This window comes from Zalophus californianus, chromosome 4 (genome assembly GCF_009762305.2).
Source record: "Zalophus californianus isolate mZalCal1 chromosome 4, mZalCal1.pri.v2, whole genome shotgun sequence".
Taxonomy (NCBI): Eukaryota; Metazoa; Chordata; class Mammalia; order Carnivora; family Otariidae; genus Zalophus; species Zalophus californianus.
In genome coordinates, this window is record NC_045598.1 from 138,056,696 (window position 1) to 138,081,696 (window position 25,001).

Here is a 25,001-nt window from a genome sequence, read left to right on the forward strand (position 1 = left end):
TTAATGCTGTTTCCATTGAAAAATTAGTCTTGTATTAGGGCCTCCCTAGATCTTATAGGATTATAGTATCAGCATTTTCCAGCTTTATTGTTCATCCATAGCATTGAACTAAGGATGCAAAGTGATCCAGGGTGATCATAATTTCCAACACAAGCCTACAGCAAAAGTATCTTGGGTGTCTCAACAATTTCAATTTTCTGATGCTCCATGTCACTGAGGGCTACTGAAACACATTACCCTACATCGGTCAAAACTACCTCCTCTTCCTCTCTCCCCTTTGTTATGTCGCTCTCTGTAATAGCCTCCTGGCTCACAGTTTTCCTGTCTGTCCTCCACAGTGCTGCCAATGCAGTCAATCAAAAATACAAATCTGATCATGAGGTTCCCTAGACCTTTCAAAGCTCCTTTAGCATTTGACACACAAAGCTCACGTAATCCAGAGCCTCCAGCCTCCTGTCCTGATGTCCTGCCACCTAGAAAGTACAGGTGGAACTGCTGGAAGAGAGGCTGGGACAGTGCGCAGAGGCTGACTACCTGACATAAGAACTTAGAAGATGTTCAAAATCATTAACCATTAGGGAAATGTAAATTAAAACCACAAGGAGGGGGCCCCTAGGTGGCTCAGTCATTAAGCGTCTGCCTTCGGCTCAGGTCATGATCCCAGGGTCCTGGGATCGAGCCTCGCATCGGGCTCCCTGCTCAGCGGGAAGCCTGCTTCTCCCTCTCTCACTTCCCCTTCTTGTGTTCCCTCTCTCGCTGTGTATCTCTCTGTCAAATAAACAAAAATCTTTAAAAATGAAAAAATAAAAAAATAAAACCACAAGGAGGTGTTAGTGTTACTACGCACCTGTTATTACACAATGGCTAAAATACTAGTTACAACACTAAATGCTGATGAGGATGTGGAGAAACTGGATCACTCATACACTGTTGAAGGGTATGTACAATGGTATAACCACTCTGGAAAACAGTTTGGCAGCTTCTTAAAAAACGCTACCTGCAACCATATGATAGCAATTTTATTCTCGGGCATTTATTCCAAAGAAATGAAAACTTATGCTCACATAAAACCTATGCACGAATGTTCATAGCAGCTTCATCTGTAATAGCCCCAAACTGGAAACAGCTCAGATGTCCTTCAATGGATGACTGGTTAAACAAACTGAGGTACATCCAACATACCATGGAATACTACTCAACAGTGAAAAAGAATAAATTACTGACACACACAAAAACTTGGATGAATATCCAAAGAATTATGTTGAGTAAAAAAAGCCAAAAGGGTGGGCACCTGGGTGGCTCAGTCATTAAGCATCTGCCTTCGGCTCAGGTCATGATCCCAGGGTCCTGGGATCGAGTCCCACATCGGGCTGCCCACTCCGCGGGAAGCCTGCTTCTCCCTCTCCCACTCCCCCTGCTTGTGTTCCTGCTCTCACTATGTCTCTCTCTGTCAAAAAAAAAAAAAAAAAAAAGCCAAAAGGTTACATGTTATATGATTCTCTTTATGTAATATTCTTGAAATGAAAAACTTTTAGGAATAAAGAGCAGATTAGTGGTTGCCTAGAGTTAGGGAAGGAGGATGGAGGGAAGGAGGGAGGTGAGTGTGGTTAATAAAAGGGCAACAAGAGGGATCCTTGTGATGGAACTCTTCTTGATCTTGACTGTGATGGTGGACACATATAAGATGAAATTATATAGAACTACACACACACAAAGTGAATATGAGTAAAACTGGGGAAATCTGAGTAAGTCTGGAGGATTATATTAATGTCAATATCCTGGTTGTAATACTATACTATAACTTTGCAAGATATTACCATTTGGTGAAACTGGGCAAAAGGTATATAGGATCTCTTTGTATTATTTCTTCCAACTGCATGTGAATCTACAATTATCTCAATGAATATTTCAATTAAAAAACAGATCTCTGAAGAGAATGGACTGGAATTGAGGGCAGGAGCTGTTAGAGTGGATGCAGGGAGACCGATTATGAGGTGATTACCATGAAGATAATGATGACTTGGGCCATGTGGGTTGCTGGGGAGAGTGGCAATGGAGAGGACGATAACTGGGTTTGAGGTGGACCTAGAGTCTACACCTTTGACTTTTGAGAGGAATTTTCCCAGAGAGCTTCCCAAATCCCCAAATTTGTTTTTGTTGTTGTTTTTAAGATTTTATTTATTTATTTGACAGAGAGAGAGAGACAGTGAGAGCAGGAACACAAGCAGGGGGAATGGGAGAGGGAGAAGCAGGCTTCCCACGGAGCAGGGAGCCTGATCCCAGGACCCTGGGATCATGACCTGAGCCAAAGGCAGACACTTAACGACTGAGCCACCCAGGTGCCCCAAATCCCCAAATTTGTAAAAACCATGATAATATATAACAATGATGTTAATTTCAATAATGTATACTTAAAAATTCATTAACATTCTTTATTTCTCTTGGCCTCAATGATACAAAAACAAGAACAAAGCCAAATTATGAGTGGAGACTGGGCACCTCATCCCTCTCCCCATCTCCTTGTGAGTGGAATCTGGTGCCAAGCCTTCCTGCTGTCCCTACCCTCACCAACCCAAACATCTACAAACCTAGCACTGTCCTCATTACCTCACCCCTCTCCATCTTTACTTTGAATGACAAAGTGATAAGGAAGATGGCAGGGTCAAGTTTGCTTCCTATTTCCCCAGGCATCCCAGAAACGTACCATCTCACACAGGCCACACCTTCTTCTCATTACATGTGTCTTCTTCCCACCCTGTGCCTGAGATTAAGCTCCATTCCTTCAATATAATATGCTTTCTGCACAGACCTCTGAGGTACTTTTACAAGAAATGTTAAATTTCTGAGTACCAAAGGTCTACTCTGCTATTGTTTCCATGTGGAGGGGACAGTGTTTTTCTCTGGTGAGATAAAATGACTTTTATCCAGAAATGTCTTCAGAGCCATGAATAATAATTTAAGATCTAAACAAGATCCTGGCCCCAAAAGATAGGAAATAATTCAAAGAAAGAGAAGTACAATTCTAAAGCAAATGTTAAAAAAAAAAAAAGATAAAATGATAAATCCAACACTTACCTACATTTATTATATTCACCACACTAAAAATGAGGAGTACCAAGCTATATAGCTGGGAACTATTATAGATTATGACTGTTTTCACATCACTGGTTCACAGTGACTTGATTTTTAGAAAAGCACTGGACATCTGGCCCTTAGTAACTCGACTGTGGCTTTCAAATATCAGGCCAGAATGGAAGGAAGTGATGAAGTCCAGAATGTTCCTGGTGAAACTAAAAAGGACAGTTCAACTACCGGAGGGTGCAAGAGGCCTCTAGTCCACCGGATTCCCAAGTGATCAGACACAGAAGACATCAGCTATAGAACAGCTAAGTCCTTAGGAAGTCACTGGGAAAGTTGCAAGGGTGCTGAATGATCCATTTCCACAGGCTGACAGCTGAGTTACAGCTTTAGGAGATTTGAAACTGAAAAGAAAGTTTAGAAATGAGTCAAATGCCTGGATTCTTCAGAGTGGCATCGACTATCACCTCTGAAATGGAGTGGGAGGTGACAAAGCTACTGGGAATGAGAATCCTGTGGAGAACTATTAGAGCTAAAAATAATAATAATAATAATAAAACACAAAATCATACTAGGGACCTGAGAACACAAGATAAAGCTCCAAAAAACTACATCTCTTTGTTTCATGACAATTCACTATCTTATCTACTTCTTTACCTCTTGAAAAATGTACTTTTAAATTTTATTTTATTTTAGGGAGAGATCACACACATGCCGGTGGTGCAGGGCAGGCTGGGGGATGCAGAGGGAAAGGGAGAGAGAATCCCAAGCACAGAGCCCAAAGCAGGCAGCTCCGTCTCACTACCCTGAGATCATGACCTGAGCTGAAACCAAAAGTCTGACGTCCAACCAATGAGCCACACAGGCCTCGGGAAAAATGTACTTTTAAAAAGATTTACTTTGTAGCATAATGTAGGTGAAGATACATACATAACATTTTCACTCTTGAGGCATTTTCCTTAAAACTGCTGTTTCTTTCCCATCCCACCCCCTCCTTTTCTCTCTGTATTTTTGTCCATATACAAAAAGTCATATATTTTATTTTTATTTACGTATTTATGTATGTATGTATGTATGTATTTTAAACTTATCTTTTTTTTTAAGATTTTATTTATTTATTTGACAGAGAGAGACACAGCGAGAGAGGGAACACAAGCAGGGGAAGTGGGAGAGGGAGAAGCAGGCTTCCCGCCGAGCAGGGAGCCCAATGCGGGGCTCATCCCAGGACTCTGGGATCATGACCTGAGCCGAAGGCAGACGCTTAACTGAGCCACCTAGGGGCCCCCAAAAAGTTATTTAAATATCACTTAAATTTCTAAACACTTGATAAAATTTGAAGTAACCTTATCCTTTAACTTCAAGCTCATACTCCCTTTCTTTCTGAAGCCTTCCTAAGAGACAGTGTCTTCCCCTCTGTGTCCCACTCCTTCATCTCTTAGATAGTAAATATCTGCTTCCTCACCTGACCCCCTCGTTTGTTCATAGTGGAAACTGTGAGGGCCTTTTTTTCACCTTTATATTTTTCAGATTACTACAGGACCTATAACATAGTCGGGCTCAATAAAAATCTACTGAATAAAAGAGAAACCAAACAAAAATGGACCTGGTAGGATTGATATTAAACCATTAAAATCATCAGCTCCTCTGATCACATGATTTGCAAGGCCTGTACAAAATTCCAGAGCAAGGAATCATCACTGGTGTCCCTTGTCATATCATTTGCATGCCTGCTTCTAGAAAATACTGTAGAATGGCCTTTAACTAGGGTGGCAGTGCTGAGCCTCTGTCCCATCAAGCTTCTTGAGCAGTTTACGCATTGTCACTAAAAAGAAAAACAAGGTCTTCTCATTGTAGCATGGCAAAAGTCACCACCTATCCCAAAGTCACTGCTTACAGCTGATAGGTCTCACTAAAATCTGCTTTGGGGGAACTTGGCTGGACATGGATATTCAAAACACAAAACACACAAAGGCAATGAAATACATAAATAAATACACATATAAACAATCTCAAACTCAGAGAAAATATACACGTATAATATAAACAACTGTTTTTCCTTACCCATCTGAGAGTAAATGGCTGACATTATGCTCCATTACTCTCCAACACTTTTGTATTTCCTATAAATGAAAACATTCTCCTATATAACCGCTAAAATCAGGAAATTAATATTGATAGTTTAGGGCGCCTGGGTGGCTCAGTTGTTAAGCGTCTGCCTTCGGCTCAGGTCATGATCTCAGGGTCCTGGGATCGAGCCGCGCATCGGGCTCCCCACTCGGTGGGAAGCCTGCTTCTCCCTCTCCCACTCCCCCTGCTTGTGTTCACTCCCTCGCTGTCTCTCTCTCTCTGTCAAATAAATAAATAAAATCTTTAAAAAAAATTGATACTTTACTATAATTCTCAGGTTCTATTCAAGTTCCTCCAATTATCCCCAAGCATGCACTTTGTAAGAAAAAGAGGCAGTCCTAAATCCAGATCTTGCAAAACAGACAACACCTTTAGTTATCATGTCTCCTTAGTTTCATTCTATCAGAACAGTCCTTGGTCTTTCCTTGACTATCATAAGCACGATACTTTCAATGTTTATAGGCCATTTATTTTGCATAACGTTCTTTAGTTTGGGTTTGTCTGATGCCTCTTCATGATTAGGTACCTGTTAATACATCTTAGGCAGGAATACCACAGAAGTGATGATGCGTTTTCATTTTATCCTATTCAAGTGACACGTGATTTGTATTTGTACCATTACTGGTGACATCAGCTTCAATCACTTGTTTACGTTCCTGTCTGCTTGGCTTCTGCACTATGAAATTACTTTTAATAAATATTTTGTGAGGAGGCTTTGAGATTATATACCACTCCTCATCAAACTATTAATTTATTCACTACTTTTTTTATACCTGTTTGAACTCATGGTTTCCTACTTTATTGAATACATTATAGTCTATGCTTCATTTTCTTGCTCAAATTGCCCCACCTTTTTCCAGTAGGAGCCCCAACAAGGTGGTGTTTGTGTTCCCACCATTCTTTGAGCACTTCTTTATTTCAGGCTCGACAAGAGGTTCTGGGCTCATCTTGTATTTTCCCTACCTCAGTACTAAAGTCAACCAATTCTCCAAGGACCTCTGAAGAAGAGTACTTAGAAACTAAGATCTGAATGCTAGATGTACTCAATGCTTTTGGGATGCCACTGCTCCCAGACTCTCTCAGTGGACAGAACTAGGAATATATGTATTTGAATATCTCTCCCCTCTCTTTCTTTCTCTCTCATCTGTTCATTGAAAACCATGAATTCATACCCCAATCCTCAATTCCAGCCCAACACCATTATCCTTAGTATTTTCTTACTTGATCAATCAATGTAATGATTCCTCCATGGCTGACACAACTACCTCCATCCATGTGGATGCCCCATGCCAGATAGCTCCTTCATACGTACACACTCCTCACCTTGCTGAGGCTCTGACACCCCACCCAGGCCACCGCGAATCTATTCATGCACTGGCACCATGCACAACCTTGCTCAATCCCACCTAATAGCTTTTAGACCAAACTGAACAGGGCTCAATTCCTTGTCTCTGGGCTGTGTCCATGACCTCCTGCTCTCTAGGTATACATCTTAATATAAACTGGGGCTCCAGGCTACAGATTTTGTTAGCCTCTTCTCAAGAACAATGAGGCCTACTACAGCCTAGGGCTTTAGAAGCCGTGAATCTAACACTCTCTCACTACCTCAGATGGGGCATCCTTACTCTCTGTTACCATATAAGAACCACAGGCCTGGTCGGCTTCCTAGCAGGCCTAGAGTGTGTCAGGCCACACCTTCATCATGCCCACTGCTGTAAGTTTTCTTCTCTTTCTGGCCCATAGACCTTTAAATCTTGTTTTGAGGACTGCCATATCTTCACAGATTTCTCTTTTTGTACTTTATGTAACATTGTTATCTATTTGGAATACAGAAAACGAGACAGAATCTGGGAAGAGTTAAGAAATGGGAGAGGGTTTCCGTATCTTTGAACAGGATGATAATATAGGTAGAAAGGGTCATAAAAAGTTAAAGTGCCAAAATCTTGTTAAGAAGCAGTATGGAATTAGACTTCTTTATGGTAATTTTTATTATAATGATTATAAGGTCTGTGGAAGAGAGTGAGAAGGCTGCTGCTTGAGGGGCTCCACGCGTCTGGCCCTCAGCTTTGCAGGATGGTACACCCAGAGCTGATGGGCTCTCAGAATGTGCACTGATCCAACTTCATTGGCTTCACTGTGATGCTGACAAAGGTAAAGCTTCAGGCCCATCTGCCTGTGCTCGTCTGCCATGGAAGCAACTTCATATTTTCCATTTTGTATTCTTTTTCTCAAAGAGAGCCCCCCTAATTCTAAAAAAACTGTTTACAATTCTGGATCTGTCCCTGCAAGGAACTTTTGGTTAAATCACAATGCAAATTTCCAATGAAGGAAGATAATTTTCTAGAGAGCATTCCAGTTATCAGTGGATAGAAGTGTTAGGAGGCTGAATAAATCTTCAGAAGGTTGTTTAGGTTGCTTAGGGAGCCAAGAGAGATGGGTGGTCTTGGGGGTTAGTTTATGTAGACCATGTAAATTTCAAAGCCATTCTCACCCACCTACAGAGTGTGTCTAAAATTCCTGTGTGGTCGGGGCGCCTAGGTGGCTCAGTCGGTTAAGCATCAGACTCTTGATTTCGGCTCAGGTTATGAGCTGAGGGTGGTGAGATACAGCCTGCTTGAGATTCTCTCCCTCCCTCTCCCTCTCTGCCCTGCTCTCTTCTCTCATGCACATGTGCTCTTTCTCTCAAATGAATAATAAAAATAAAATGAAAAAATAAAGATTCATGTGTGGTCAGTTCAGTATATCTCGACTATCTCTTTCCAAAAGAATATTTGATTTATTCTGTCCAAAATCTTACTTAATGGCTTTTTCTTTCTTTAGGATTTTATATATACCACCTCCTGCCAGTTCTTAATGAACATATTCTTTCTTTGTTAGGGTGTAATATAATTGATTAGGTAACAGCTTTCAAGATTCCTCTACCCTGCTTGCCCCTTGATAAAAATCTGACTATTCCTAATCCTTTCTACTTTATATAATATCATCTCCCAGGGTTGGTTAATTCTATCATCCACTCTACAGATTTGCTGCTTCCAGTTTAGTTCTCTGAAGGCCATCTTGTTTCCCAGGTTATAGGGTCATCTATTTTCCCCATGCATTAAGTCTTGAAACTCTAAGCACAATTTGATATTAAAAATCGTTAAATAATTTAAAAATTGGGGAAAATTCTTACAGAAAGTAGACATGTAAAAAGTCTCTCCCTTTATTATCTTTATTGGGGAAAGATTCTAGAAGGCCGCAAATCTAGAAAAGGCACCTAAATTATATTATCCAGACAGCAAAAGCAGAATACCCACAAATAAGCAGAAGATACATTTTACACTTTCTTTAGGTGTAATTTCAAGTGTTGCGGATTAATTCCATTGCAGACAACCACTGCTTTAGATCTATAGCACACAGAGCAGTGTACATAAAGCAGTAACAGTAGAAGATATCCTTTCAAAGAGCGCAAATCTAACTCAAGAGCAAAACATACAAATGATTCTGAAGTTATTTTCAAATTATCAGTAATGATAAACAATGACTGAAGATAAGCCAAAGAGGTGAAGCCTGAAAGACATTAATAATAAAAACAACAATGATGATGATGGCTATCATTTATTGAAGTCCTACTATGAGACGCCACCTACGGTGATACTCTTAATATCTACATTTTACAGATGAAGAAACTGAGGTTCAGAGAGGTCTGTCCAAGATCACTTGGCTAATCAAAAGGAAAATTATGGCTCAAATCATTCCTCCACATGGGCTGGGCAAAGGTTGGGGGAGGGGAGGAATCCAGAGGAAATGAAGTGAACAAAGGCACTCAAGGACTACCAGGCTGATTTAGTGAGCAGGCAGCAGAAGGGAGAGGGAAGGAGTCAGCTGGCAGCTGAGAGGAAGACAGGGCTGAGAGGTTCTCGTAAATTTAGCCCTTCGGAGCTGATTTGAGAAGCACACAAGGATCAACCAGGGAGAGTGGTTCTCTTCTCATACAGCATTTTGCAGACCTGGAATCTAAAGACCTGGTGGGAAATGAAACAGTCTTTGCAACCAGTAGTGTCATTAAAGAACAGTTGACATTGAAGATTTACCCATCATCTAGGAGGTGCCTAGATAAACAATAAACAAAGATATGAGCAAGACAGTAACAGTTTGGTGTAAATGCTATGAATGCAACAAACAGGGTGACAACAGAGTAACTGGGGCAGGGGAACCAATTTTAGATAGGGAGATGTTGACCAATGTACCTTTCAGCTGGCCCTCTTCACACATATAGCAAATATTAATGAATCTCAGTAATTTTTTTCTGAAATATTTAAGAGTGAAATACATATATATGAAATGTACTTCATATATATATATATATATATATATATATATATATATACACACAAATATTTTTTAATAACATGAAACTATGGGGCGCCTGTGTGGCTCGGTTGGGTGACTGCCTTTGGCTCGGGTCATGATCCTGAAGTCCCAGGATCAAGTCCCGCATTGGGCTCCCTGCTCGGCAGGGAGTCTGCTTCTCCCTCTGAACCTCCCCTCTCTAATGCTCTCTCTCTCTCTCATTCTCTCTCTCAAATAAATAAATAAATAAAAATCTTAAAAAAAAATAACATGAAACTATAAAGGTGTCTCATATTTTTACAAGAAGTATTCCCTCTTGTAAAATTAGCTGTAAGAAATGTGCCCTTGAAAAGCATCAAAAAGAATATAAACTGAATTCAAAGTCATGATTTCATAGGGAAGTTTCTAATTAGAAGGAAATATTTGAAACACATTTTGAAAGACTTAGAGAATGGTGGTGTTAAAAGACAATGTTTTCATTTCAAAATACAAACAGAGTCTGAAAACTGGTTTCATTAGAACATTTGTTAGTGAAGGTTGTGCTGTTAAAGAATGATTCCAGCGTATCTGAAATTCCTACAAACTCCAGGAAACCCAGTGCCCTTGTAGCATGTAACTTAAAGGAAGTTGGTTTCCTAAAAGTGGAACACCCTCAGATGGATGCCAGGTGCCCCATGCTCAGAGAGGACAACATGAAACGTCACAGATGTGAAAATTACAGTGAATCAGTAAGATTCACTCAGTATTGATAGCAGACCCCCAGGACTTCAAGATAGCATCATCCATACCAGTGAAGGAGAAGCAGCTCGTGGTGGTCAAACTAGGAGAGCTGCCAAGCTGTATACTGATGTGGGATTTCATCCTAAAGGCACTGCTGGAGCATTTCAAAGAGGTTACTGCTGGTATTACATCAAGTATGTTAATGTGAAGAAAGCGGGTATCCTTGGGACTTCTATGGTGCTGGCAGCTAATGTGCTTTTCTTTTCTTTTTTTTTTTTTTAAAGATTTTATTTATTTGACAGAGAGATAGAGAGAGCACAATTAGGCAGAGTGGCAGGCAGAGGGAGAAGCAGACTCCCTGCTGAGTGGGGAGCCTGATGCGGGACTTGATCCCAGGACCTGGGATCATGACCTGAGCCAAAGGCAGACGCTTAATGAATAAGCCACCCAGGCGCCCGCTTATGTGCTTTTCAACTACTGTCATCGCTACAAGGAACACAAACATGAGTGGCTAGGCAAGCACCACTGAAGAAGGCCCAGTGTGGAGGCACATTCTGCATTCCCAACCATGACCTTTGCCTAGCACCCTTGAGTTCTTTCATATTCTATTTTAGAATTAACACTCAATAAAAGATGACTTGTACATGGGGGAAAAAAAGATTCACTCAATCTTTCTTTCATTAAAATAATAATGCTAACCCAACAACAACAGAAAAAAATTATGGAGCAGAAGAGGCTATACTATGGGGTTAAAGCAGTTTAAGCTTTGGGATCTACCGCCCCACCTCCAACCCCCACATTTGCATGGCCCCCTTCCAAGATCCTGTAAGGGGCCCTAGCAATGTATTTCTCCAGATCATATGTTTTTGAAAATTTAGAGAAAATTTTCAACTCTATTTCTTCAAGAGGGGCTCCTATATTGTATAAACTTCAGGCTCCAAACCCTGGATCCTCCTGATTGAATGCCTGCCTGGTACTACACACTATACTCAATGCTGGAGATACAAAGATGAACAAGGCATGCTCCCTCCTGGGGAGAAGCTTGGTGTAAAACAGAAACAAGAAAAATAATTGCAATGGGATACCTGCTTGGTTACGGATTGTGCAATGGGAACAGAAGCCCAAGGGATGCTCTTTTGTTGTTATTAATCTATTCATTAACAATTTAAACTTACTGAATTTCTTCTTTTTTTTTTTTTAATGACGAATGTCCATTAAGTAAGTCCAACAATACAGAAATGTAGAAAGAAACAGTTAATAATCTCTGTAGAAATCCTTATTACCCTCGAGGCCCAATGAAATGCCACTTGGGTCTTGAAGCTGTTCACTCCAGGCTCTTTTAGGTGCTTACATCTTGTAGCATGCATATGACACTTAGAGTAACACAGGAACTTGGGACAGTCAGGAGAACTGAAAGCACCAAAAGTATTCAGGTAATCCATAAGGTTTGCATGTAAGAACATACATAAGGAGATAAGCATGGAAAAAAAGGGGCCGGAGAGTGGGGCTTGGAGTTCTGGGTAAAGTCCTCTAGACTCTATTCCAGATGGGTTTTCAGCAGAATATTACTATAAATAAGCACATTTATTTATTTATTTATTTATTTAAGAACTTATTTATTTATTTGACAGAGAGAGATACACGTTGAAGAGGGAACACAAGCAGGGGGAGTGGGAGAGGGAGAAGCAGGCTTCCCACGGAGCAGAGAGTCCGATGCGGGGCTTGATCCCAGGACCCTGGGACCATGACCTGAGCCGAAGGCAGACACTTAACAACTGAGCCACCCAGGCGCCCCTAAGCACTGGTTTTTAGAATGGCAGTTGTGAATGGAGTGGGGTAGGCTGAGTGGAGATGGGAAGAGCTAGCTGAGCAGTTAGGAATGAGAGGTCCTAGAGTCTGGTCCAGTAGTAGCGGCAGAATGAAAAGTAAGGAATGGGCTTAATAGACATGGGGGAAGAATCAGAACTTCAAAACTGTTTTGTATGTGGTAGTGGGAGGCATAAGAAGGAGCCTTGCATTACTCTGAGGTTTGGTGGAGAATTAGTTACGGTAAAAATTAGTAAGAACGCAAGAGGAAGGGCGCCTGGGTGGCTTGGTTGGTTGAGCGACTGCCTTCAGCTCAGGTCATGATCCTGGAGTCCTGGGATCGAGTCCCGCATCGGGCTCCCTGCTCAGCAGGGAGTCTGCTTCTCCCTCTGACCCTCTTCCCTCTCGTGCTCTCTCTCATTCTCTCTCTCTCAAATAAATAAATAAATAAAATCTTTAAAAAAAAAAAAGAACTCAAGAGGAAGACTGTCTGGTTTTGGGAGGAAGATGGTAAGTCTGAGATTGGTCTCATTACTTCTGAGATACCAGTAGGTCAAAAAGGTAGAAATGTCTCATTCTTTGCTACTCAGAGTAAAGTGGTCCATTGAGCAACAGCATCAGGACCCCCTATGGATTTATTAAACATGCAACGCTCCAGGTCACAGACCTGCTGAATCTAATCTGCACTGTAAATCTGCACCTGCAAAGTCCTGGGATCTGACTTGGCTCCAAACTGCTGAGGAAATCACCAAACTTCCTCTTCTCTGGAGGTTAAAACTTCTAAACTTTAGGGCCTGTTCTGTAGATGTGGTTGGTACAAAGGAACTGCAGAAAAAATAGATTCGCAAAGTGGTGTGGGACTCTTTAAAAACTTCTGCCCATAAAGTATACCAAAGCCAAACAAACACCTGTGGGCCATGTGTACAGCAGGCACGGACAGCTGACTCATCTGCCCATCCGCCTGTTGCATCACACAGTTTCCTCTGTATTTAAGAGCAGTTATAGTAACATCAAAGAGAAACTAACATACAGGGGTTTTAGTGAACTTGTCAAATTGTAAGAATTTGGGTAGACACAATAAATGAGAATTGGAGTATAGTGCCATAATTATAAAATCGGTATCTCACTCCTCAAAACTCTTTATAAATGCTGATGTTTCCTTGTTAATCACATAAGTCAATGCCTCAAGTTCACCACAAGACAGACAACTGTGTGTAAGAAATCACCTCCCAATCTCACCAGAAAAATAAACACAACTATGACATTTTCTAATATCCAGTTTATACAAATGCATAAAAAGTCCTTTCCTTTTCTTTTCAGCTTCTCTAACTAGAAGAGTATTTATGTAATAATGCAATACTGCCTTTTAAACTTGGAATATGATTTGACATGTCAGTTGAATGTGTTAGGAAGTTGACTCTAAGTAAAATAATGGATGTAACAGCATTGTGTAATCAGTAAAGACCATATCACAGTATGCTACTATATTACCATTAGATATACTCAGACTAGTGACCTAATAACTCAATAATTCTGAGCACCTATCATATGCCAGGAACTTGGGTAGACACTTTACATGTATAAACCCTTTAGAAACACCTTAAAATCTCAATTGCACAGATTTCTTGGACATTCATATTTGCTTGAAATCCTCAACAGAAGGGGAAAAATTAAAAGTGACCCTCATTTGTCAAATGTGCAGAGACAGTATGTTTACCAACAGTGTGAATTTTACAAGAGGCTGTAAATGAAATGTCAGTGTTCCATGGGCATGGACTGCTTCAATCAGTATCAGAACTACTAAGACAAACCATATGACATTGCTGTCCGATATCAAATTGGCATTTAGCAAGCAATAACTGGCCAAATACTGGACTTTCATATGGTTCAGCTTATACTATAATTAGGTAACTTCTTTTGGGCCAACCTATGCTGTAAGTAGACAACAAAGTAGAAAGTGAAGCACAGGGTATACATCTAAGATTGTTTTCTTTCATGTGGTTGATTTTCAAAGTACAGACATCTCTCTAATGCTATTGCGACAAGGACTCTTACTGACAACTCTGAAACTTGACTGCCAAGAAAGAACTGAAATTTCATCATGAGCCACTGGTCAGAGTGTCCTTGTCTGATAATTGCTCCATCATCAGAGAAAAACTGACAGTGTGACAGGATAGAAATCATCTCCACTGAAAAAAACATTTTTTGTTTGTTTCTTTAGCTGACTGAAAATGTACATGTGATTTTTCAGCTTACTGATTACACCTTCTTTGAATTGAAACTCTAAAAACCTAAAATGCAAAGACCTAAGGGTAAATGGTTATCTCATTGTTTAAAATCTGTTGCCAAAAAAGCTGACCTGACACAAATAAGAAGCTAACTTACGTTTATTTTCGAGATGTCTTATTTCATGTAATCAAATACTGAATGCATGGCCAATTCATGCCTCTGGCCTTAGGGCTAATTTTGTATCATGGCAGGATAATGGGATGAACACGTTCTCCAACAGTTACAGGGAAAAAATACATTGTTATCTGGGAGGTTTTTTTTCTTTTGAAGATACTATATACACCACATTTTAAATGATTTTATAAAACCTTAAATGGTTAGACAAGGGCGAGCAGAGTAAGGTAAAATTTATTTAACTCACCAATTGCAAAATCCTCCAAGTAGACTATTTCCAAGTTAAAAGAAAGAAAGAAAGAAAGAAAGAAAGAAAGAAAGAAAGAAAGAAAGAAAGAAAGAAAGAAAGAAAGAAAGAAAAAGAAAGAAAGAAAGAAAGAAAGAAAGAAAGAAAGAAAGAAAGAAAGAAAGAAAGAAAGAAAGAAAGAAAGAAAGAAAGAAAAAGAAAGAAAGAAAGAAAAACAGGAAATAAAAAATGGGTTATGTGTGTGTGGGGGGCAATGGGCAAAATTGCCCAAAAGTGAGAGATACAGGCTTCCAGTTATGGAATGAATAAGTCAAGGGAATAAAAGGCACAGCATTAGGAATATAGTCAATGGTATGGTAATAGTAGTGTATGGTGACAGATGGGAGCTACACTTGTGGTGAGCATAGCATAATGCACCTGAAACTAATGTAACACTGTGTGTCCACTATACTCAAATAAAAAAAAAGTGACATAGGTTAGTGGTTATATTAGTACAAGACATGAAAAATAGCATAGTACTAGATATAAAGTTAAACATTCAAAAATTTTAACAACTATTACATTTACTACTAATATCACCATTACTATTACTATAACTATCATTATATGTGCAGAACTGTCTTTGAAATAATAGTTCATTTTATTTTATTTATATATATAAGATCTTAATTTGGTTTCAGATTTCTTTAGTCAGGTCCAGAGAGTAAATAAGGATGCTTTTTTTCTAAAAGCAAGAAATTATAAAATTAATTATGTATGCAACACATTACCTTACATGTTGTGATAGTCAATTTTCATAGCAGAATTTGTACAAAATTGGAATCTGAAAACCTGCATTTGAGTGTGGGCTCTGTCACTAGTGCTAACCAAGGAAAAGTTGCTTAAAGACCATGAGCCTTAGTTTCCTTATCCACAAAACAGGGCCAACCTGTAGCAACAATAACAGCTAACTTTCAGAGTACAGTGTTTCTTCCTTGCCAGGGACTTCTCCAAGCATTTTACATACATTAACTCAGCTACTAATCCTTCGTCTAATGTCTAGCATTAACTCAGTGAAAAGGGAGATTGTGTTGGTCAGTCTCCATTTGGCCTCCACCACTTGCCCTGCCCTGCCAGGAAGCTGACCCTGTAGATCAGTCACTAGGGCTCCACTGACACCAGATTTTTCAGTTCAGACAGGGGGAGGCATCAGGAAGTGATCAGAGGCTGGGAGGAGAGAAAGGCTGGGGTATTTCTTCTCTTCTCCTTGATTAAGCAACCCTGTTCTAATTTGTGTAGTTGTGGTGTAGGGGGGTGGGGTGGGGATGGGGCATTCCCCAAGACTAAATCTCCTATCTTTTCCATGACTCTTCTCACTGGGTTCAGTAAAGGTCATGTTCTTCCTCAGCCTCTTAGACCCCTTGGTAATGACTTTCTGCTGTTGCCTGTCTTCCCCAACATCACTCTTTTGTTTCCTTAAATCCCTTCCCACATCACCGCAAGGAATTCCTTCATTAAAGTGTCTTGATTTGAACCCTATGAGTGGAATGTTCTTTCTTGCTGGGACCCAGACTCTTAGAGGGATTTACTATTTTAGCGTTTCAGTCAACTACTTGTTACTTAGTACAGGGGTATCTTAAACAGCGTTTTGTTTTGTTTCATTTCACTTTTAATGAATTGGTATGTTAAAAAATATGATCTTGGATTTCAATTGTTTTAAAAAACTAAAAGGTTTGTTTCTAATTTGAACTAGTTCATTTTTTTAAAAAACAAATCTCTTTCATTTGGCTCACACTTGAGGGAAAGGGTATAAGAGTGTCTGGGATTTAATTATTTATTTTTGAAGATTTTATTATTTATTTGTCAGAGAGAGAGCACAAGCAGGGGGAGCAGCACGCAGAGGGAGAAGCAGGCTCCCTGCAGAGCAAGGAGCCCCATGCCGCACTCGATTGCAGAACCTGGGATCATAACCTGAGCTGAAGGCAGACACTTAACCGACTGAGCCACCCAGGCGTCCCTGGGATTTAATTTAGTGCTGGAGTTCAACAAATTAGTCTGGTATAACCAGTTGATGGTTCATGGTTTGGTCTGGTTCAGATTCAAGCATAAAACCCTAAAATACTGGAAAAGGTGAGTTGAATTAATTGGTTTCTCTGAGTGGGGTTAATGCATACTCTAATTATGGGGAAGCATTCCTACAATGGTAGAAACTCAAGGTCATCCTAGTAATAAAACAAATTTAGTGATTCTCACTTAAATGAATGGCTCATCAGCCACTGGATTTCCCAGTATCTATAGTCTAGCTTCCTAAATAAAACTGTGACAAACTGTATACTCATGTTTTCTTTCTTCTTTTTAAGATTTTATTTATTTATTTGACAGAGAGAGAGACAACAAGAGAGGGAACACAAGCAGGGGGAGTGGGAGAGGGAGAAGCAGGTTCCCCGCTGAGCAGGGAGCCCAATGAGGGACTCAATCCCAGGACCCTGGGATCATGACCTGAGCCAAAGGCAGACACTTAACCGACTGAGCCACCCAGGCACCCCTATACTCATGTTTTCTAAGTACTATTATGCCTCTCTTCTTTTTTTCCTAAAGAATTCACTTTTCAATTAGATCAGTATTTCTCGAAGTATAGGCCCTAGACCATCACCTGGAATTTGCTAGATGTGCAAATATTTGATCCCCATCCCAGATCTACTACATTAGAAAATGTGGGGGTGGGCCCAGCAATCTGTGTCTTAACCAGCCCTCCAGGTGATTCTAATACCCAATAAAGTTTGAGCACCACTGAATTAGATCATATATTTCTTTAAGTCAAATTCTATCTAGTATTTCTATGTTGGAATTGGGCTCTGCCCAAAGATCATGTTGATATTATGAGTTTCATGTGTGTGACAGAATAACAGGGGCAACTGATGAAGTGCCCAGAAGCATAAGCGACAGAGTCAGTGTTTGATCTGGGGCAATCTAACTCCAGAGCTTAGCTTACCAACCACGACACTAGAATGCCCCCCTAATGGTCACACAGAGCCAAGATATGAAGCAATATGACACTCTGAGCAATATCTGAGAAATAATATTATTCCTGTAAACTTTTTAACCCTCCAACATCCTCAATATGAGAATGCAATACATAATAGAATAATATATATTTGGGGCGCTTGGGTGGCTCAGTCGTTAAGCATCTTTGGCTCAGGTCATGGTCCCAGGGTCCTGGGATCGAGACCCACATCAGGCTCCCTGCTCCGCAGGAAGCCTGCATTTCCCTCTCCCACTGCCCCTACTTGTGTTCCCTCTCTCGCTGTCTCTCTCTCTCTCTCTGTCTAAATAAATAAATAAATAAATAAATAAATAAATAATCTAAAAAAAAAAGAATAATATATATTTGCTTCATTATTTTCATCCAGTAGAAAAAAATCAAGATGGAATTTTGTTAATATACATCTAAATTTTTAAGCACAGTCTCTGGTTATCCTGTAACTTGATAAGTTTTTACATTTTTGCTATTGAAAGCCAGTTTCTTTGCTTAATGGAAACCAGGCAGAGCTATATACACCAAGCACAGCTACAGTCTGTGATAAAGCCATGGACACTTAGTTCTAAGCATTCCAAATGTGTTTAATTGTATCTTATGGCTTTCATATTTTTCTTTCTCTAGGACGATTGGTCTGTTTTAGTTATACATGTTTTTGTTTTTGTTTTTCCCCTGGAGCCAGATCTCACAGCTTCCTGAGAAAAGCACAAAATGTACAGGAAAAGCATGGATGGGAGTAGGTGGGGTTGATTTCTAATCTAGGGATTCCCTTAGTCGGAAATGAATGATGTTTCACTACACAGGCACATCTTCAATCTCACAATGAATAATGTATAATGGTTTAGAGAAAGATATAATAAAAGATCCCTATGTTCCAAAGCCAGTAATTTAGGCGTTATGCTAGTTCCTCCCTCTGTCGCCCCCAAACACAATCTGTCACAAAGCCCTCCCGATTCTAGCTGCCAAACCGTTCGCAAACCTGCCTTTTCTTTTTCAGTCTCATTACAACTGCCTTAATTCAGGACCTATACTCTTTGCTGGTCTTCCTCTCTCCTGCTCACCTTTGCCTTTTTTGTCACGATAGCGACACTTTTCTTAATGTCATGTTGTTTCCCTATTTTCGGTGTCACCAACAACCCCTCCAACACCCACTTGATTAAGTGATTAACAGACATGCCTTCTACCTCTTCCCGTTGCCTGGACAATATTCCAGCAATGCGCTGTACAAACCAATGTGTTTCATACTTTCCAGGCTTTGCTTCCCAGCCATTTCCTCTACCTAGAATTCCCTTTCTCCTCCTTAGCCAAGACAGCAATACATGGCATTTCTTTCAAAACGTAGCTCAGAGGGAGCTGTCTTAGCCCCAAGATCAGGGACTTCTCTGTCCCTTGCCATCACTATGCCTTGTGCATGATCTCACAATTCATCACTGATTATTTTAGTTATTTATTTGTGTGCCTTTTTCAGTTAGGATTTCCAGACATTGTACGTAATGCCTAACATGGAATAGGACACATAACTTAAGGATTGATTGCATTCCTCAATATTGTATAACAGTCTTTAGCTATGTTAAATGATACTGGGCATGCATACAACTTGAAAAGTTTTTAACTCTCATGCAAATGTTTTCAAAAGCCAGATGCTTGGAATTGAAACAGCGTTCTTGCCTCTGTCACCTACAGCATTTGCTCATTCTTTGTCTTCAGTCATGAAGTGCAAAAAATTGTTTCACCTACCACAAAAATCTTCTTCCTGTTGTTTGGCATAAAGTAATCATAGAGAAAACCTAGCTGGCCAACCTATTTGCCTTATTCTGCTCTAATCACGTGTTTTAGGTTTTAGTCCAGATATGTCGAGGTGTGTCCAAGAAATTTGACTTTGAAAATGAACTTGAACTGACTCAATTATTAGGTGTAGCTATTAACCTCAATAGTCATAAAAGCTTGAGATATAAAACAAAATGCAAATGTATTAATTAACACTAAAAGATATAGACATGTTTAGAGACCTTGCTATTCATATCCACTCCTGCCTTAAATAGGAGGTAAAATTAGAAATCAGAGGGCCACTTGTTGAGTGTGGACTCATAACAAAGGGAAACTGGCCAGTCTTATGAGACATTTCTTCCAGACCAAAAAAAAAAAAAAAAAAAAAGCCAGATGAAATATTCCTGACTTCACTGTAACAGAGTACACTTACTCTCCAGGACCTGGACACACTGCGTATGGTAGGGTAAATGACTTTCTCCTGAGCAGTGCAGGAGAAACACTACCAACTCTTCTGTTTGGGGAGATGAGTTTGGTTTTTCCCACTGCCTAGATTCTTGCAGTCTGCTAACAATTTTGACTTGTTTTGTTTTGTTCACACAGGGCATAATAAACAGGTGACCTCAGAACTCCCCCCTCTCACCCTTGACAGTTCACTACTCAGCCTTTTGTCTTGGCCTGGCCTTGTTCTCCTAGTTATGATTTTTACTTCCTCTCAATCACCTTACACGTAGATGGGGGAATAACGCAATTACTCTGATAAGACTTGGATGGTCGCAGTTTTCTCAGGCATTCAGTTACAACTGGTCTCGTCTACAGAAGACAGGTCTTATCTTCCATATTTTTATACTTTCCAATTTTTGCTCCTAGGCAATAGCACTCTGGAAATACCTAACAGTAGTTCCCTAGATAGTGACTAGACTCGACACGATGGTTTTGACAACTACAGTCCCAAGATAACGTTTTGAAAAGGAAGAGGCAAAATTAAACACAAAGAGCTGAATCTTTCTCATACTGACCCTCCAAAACATTTCTCTTTCTGCCTCAACTCAAAAGCAGATGGGAGGTGACCTTCATAAAGTTATATTGGGTAGAAGAATTACTCACTGCCAGAGGCTAGAAGAGAGGCTCTCTGTTCGCATCATCTCCCCCATGGTTTTCCGCGGTCACAGAGGCTCAGAAGAGAGTGTGTGTACAGGTATTCTCTGTGTAGCTCAGGAGTTGACTTCATTTTTTTTTTTAATTCCACTCTTGGGATGCCCGACTTCTTGTCCAAGGTTGGCCACAATTATTCATGGCCTTGAAGGGCATAACTTGTGCATTATCTGCATTATGTTTCACACCTGTGTAACAGAGATAAAAAATACTTGGTTTTGATCTACTATGTAGGTATAAACCAATGTCAGCTTCTCAGAAAAAAATTATTCAATGTATTTTTTTTAAAGATTTTATTTATTTATTTGCCAGAGAGAGAGCACAAGCAGGGAGAGCTGTAGCAGAGCAGGCAGAGGGAGAAGCAGGCTTCCCGCTGAGCAAGGAGCCCGATGCGGGACTCGATCCCAGAACCCTGGGATCATGACCTGAGCCGAAGACAGACATTTAACAGACTGAGCCACCCAGGCATCCCTTTAATGTATTTTTTTTAAAGGTTTTAATCCTAGTTGCTCTATTTTGGGCACTTTTCTGAAATGTGATTCCAATTATTCATATAATACAAAAAAAAAAGCTAAGCCTCTTTCAGTATATGACTCACAACTCACTACCCACACACAACTTTTAAAATTATCTTTACACAATATTAGCATATTTTGGTGCTTAACTATACTATAGCAGGCCACTTAGAAATCTGAACATTCTCGGTTGTTCCTGTGAGGAGCATTTGTTTTGGGGACCCTTTTCAATAGATTCATTCACCCTCCCACCAACCTAGATTCTTGATTCTTCCCCCTCCTCATTATAAAATACTTAGAAAGGTTGCTTATACATCTGTATAAGCACAGGAATGATGTAAAGAACACTAGAGAAAAGGGGCCTTAAAGAAGTTCATGAATTTTACAGAGTACACTGACAGGTAACACATGAATAGCAAAATGAGTAGAATAAGTCACTATAAAATTAGTAGATTGGATTGAGATTGTATGTTTTAGGGATAAGCGTATTTAGGGTTCATAAGAAGAGATGAGGCAGCTAGGACTGACTTCCCTGTGTGAAATGGGCGGCAGTATAAACCAGGTAAAGGGACGGGCGCTGCAGCCAGATAGGCCTGGGCTCACAGTCTGGCTCTCCCACCAACGTGCCACATGACTAGAGAGCTGACCGCATCCTTTGGACTGCTGGCATTTAACCAATCTAAGCCTCCATTTCCTCCTCTGTAGAATGGGGTTACTAATACCTTCTTCTTTGTTGATTAAATGATATAAAGCACAGAGAAGTACCGGGCACAGTACCTGGACTTAGTGAGAGCTCAATAAATAGCTGTGTTTTAAAATACAGTGCTTTCTATTTATTGAAAGAGTTTTCAGATAAATCATCTCACTTGATCTGGACATCAGTTTGGTAGAGAAGATGACCAGGTATTACATATCCCTTACAACCCCCTATACACACATGTCCATCTTCCAGTTGGATGAGGGAACAGACACACAAAATGGAAATGACTTGCTTAAGCTTAGTAACTGCATCAGCACAAAAACTGGTCTAGAACTCTTTTCTACCCTGTCTCACCAAATAGGAAGCAATCTATCTCAGTTCCAGACAGAGTGGCACCATATATGCAATTACTGTTCTCTGACCAGCCTAGGAAAACTCTATAGAAAACATGAAAGATTTCAAGAACTATTTGAGTGGAGAGGAAAAGGTGACTCTTAGATGAGTGAAGGATTGGTACTTAGCCCTGCTTGGTTCCCGGAAAAGCTCACCAGGGATATATTCTAAGGGGATGGATCCTCAATATATAGCTGAGAATAGTAGAGATATATCAATTTCTTCTGCAAGTAGGACATTACCCACTCATAGAACTGTAGTAAAGACTTACTCAGTTAAAATGCATGAAGGAATTTATACATGGACCTCTTACAGAAGCTGAGATTCTGGAAGTAAAGAAAGTAGGAAAAATTATGCAGCTCCATTCTTTTTCCCTTTAATATATGCTATCCCAGATTCTGTAAAAATTCTTTTACTTTATTAGATTACCTGAATTTATGTTAGGGATTCACTCAAGTTAACAGGCATCCATTTTTAAGGAACACATAGTTCTGAAGTTTACTCATTGACCAGCCATTTATAGATTAATATGTTGTTTAGGGGCGCCTGGTAGTTGTACATTACATCCCGCGTTAAGTGTCTGCCTTTAGCTCAGGTCATGATCCCAGGGTCCTGGGATCGCTCCACATCAGGCTCCCTGCGCAGCAGGAAGCCTGCTTCTCCCTCTCCCACTCCCCCTGCTTGTGTTCCCTCTCTCACTGTGTCTCTCTGTCAAATAAAAATAAATAAATCTTTAAAAAAAGTCATAGATTAATATGTTGTTTAGTCAGATTGCTTTCCTAACTTTTAAATGACACTGAGGTAAAACTAGAATCATTTTGGCCAGGAGAGGAGGCAGATAATTAGAGGGTAAAGAGCAAATCTGGGGAGTATACAAAACTGGGTTTAATTAACTAGTAGCTGCCCAGATAATTTAAAAGCCCAGGACTTTTAGAGCTGAGAGCTGCACAGAAGGAGACAGTAGAATCTCAAAATTATTGTATGGCAAAATAATTTTCCAGAGTTATGCCTATATCTAGAGAAAGCATGGAAATATTTTTATTCTTTATATTCCTCTTGCATAAGGGGGCCCTTATGCTTCCTGTAACCTTAAGGTATGGTACCACTCACTAATATTTGACCATATAATACTGACTACATATAATAAACAGATATTTTTGAGCTGGCCTGGGAAGTTATATTATTTCTATGGGAAAATTATTCCCAAGTTTTAAGTAAGCAGCCTACAAATGACATTTTTTAAACCTAGGAAGTGTCTGTTTATATTATACATATTGATATAGAATGCTAATATTTTTAAATAAGAAAGAGGCAATTTTGGGTGCCTGGGTGGCTCAGATGGTTAAGCGTCTGCCTTCGGCTCAGGTCATGATCCCAGGTTCCTGGGATCGAGTCCCGCATTGGGCTCCCTGCTCCTTGGGAGCCTGCTTCTCCCTCCGCTTCTCTCTCTCTCTCTCTCCCTCTCTCTCTCTCCCTCTGTCTCTCATGAATAAATAAATAAAATCTTAAAAAAAAAAAGAAACAGGCAATTTTAACAGCCTTTATTCCTTAGCTCTCTCTGAATTGAGTACACATCTTGATTTTCTACTGTTATTGACCGGTGTGTTTTTCTATATTACTTTACAAATGTAATGAAACAGCAGTAGAAACTGATATGTTTCATATATTTTTAAGGATGGCTCCAATTGGGACACCTGGGTGGCTCAGTCGGTTAAGTGTCTGGCTTTGGCTCAGGCCATGATCCCAGGGTTCTAGGATCGAGTCCCACGTCGGGCCCTTTAGTCAGCAGGGAGCCTGCTTCTCCCTCTGCCTGCAGCAACCCCTGCTTGTGCACTCCCTCGGACAAATAAATAAATAAAATCTTAAAGAAAGAAAAAAAAGGACAGTTCCAGCTGTTTAATTGCACCAAATTGGTTTAGAGGAATTGTTCAAAGTAAGAAGACCATCCTTTGAAAATATCTACTCTAATGTTTCACAAAATAGACTACTGAATAGATTCATGTATTTTTAAAAAATATAGACAGCAGTACCTATTGTAATGTGTGCTGGTCATTAAACTATCATAAAGATATATGATTTCTTTTTCTAAATACTCCATTTTTCTGTATTTGCAAACCTGAGTAAAAATCCCCAAATATGCATGGCACCAAATTCAGCACAGAAATTTTCAGAGCAAATGACATTTATTTGGCATTACTCTTATCCTCGCTGACCTCCTTCATTTTTCACTGAATTTAAATCAAAGTTACAAAATTTATGAGTTAATCTGAGCCAGCTTCTAAAGTATCACATTAACACTGAAGACATTTAAATACGAGGATTTTGACCAATACATCACCACTCAGTACGTTTCAGGCCTCTCCCTGTTCATTTTAGTCCAGGTTACCATTATCTCTTACCTGGCATTTTACAATAGCCTCTGAAATTGGTTTCTTTGCTTTCCCTGTGCCATCTGCAATCAAGCCCCAAGACAGTGGCCAAAGCGATATTTTTAAATAAATTAGACCATGTCACTTTCCAGCTTAAATTTCTCCTGGTGCTGCCCATTGCGAAAAAGTAAAAAATAAAATAAAATAAAAAAATAAAATTCAAACTTCCTACCATTGCCTACCAGGATCTACATGACTTAGTTTACCTTATTTTCCTTGTCCTTCTTCCACTCATTTCTATATTCCAACCCCACTGGCTTCTCTGTGTTTCTCAAGGAAATCTAGTCTGTTCCCTACCCAGGTCTTTGGCACT

General features: G+C 39.9%; 1 long non-coding RNA gene across 2 annotated transcripts in view; it reads right to left on the reverse strand.

The window, feature by feature from the left end:
* The window catches only part of LOC113930290, a 71,522-nt gene that overhangs the window by 6,476 nt on the left and 40,045 nt on the right, over positions 1-25,001 (reverse strand). The window contains exons 4-5 of one of the 2 annotated variants that reach the window (XR_003522507.2): positions 20,604-20,839; positions 2,551-3,482 (exon numbers count right to left, since the gene is read on the reverse strand). This is a non-coding gene — a long non-coding RNA (uncharacterized LOC113930290). Of the gene's footprint in view, positions 1-2,550; positions 3,483-20,603; positions 20,840-25,001 lie in introns of those variants that run through there. The other variant, XR_003522508.2, reaches the window with a different exon arrangement.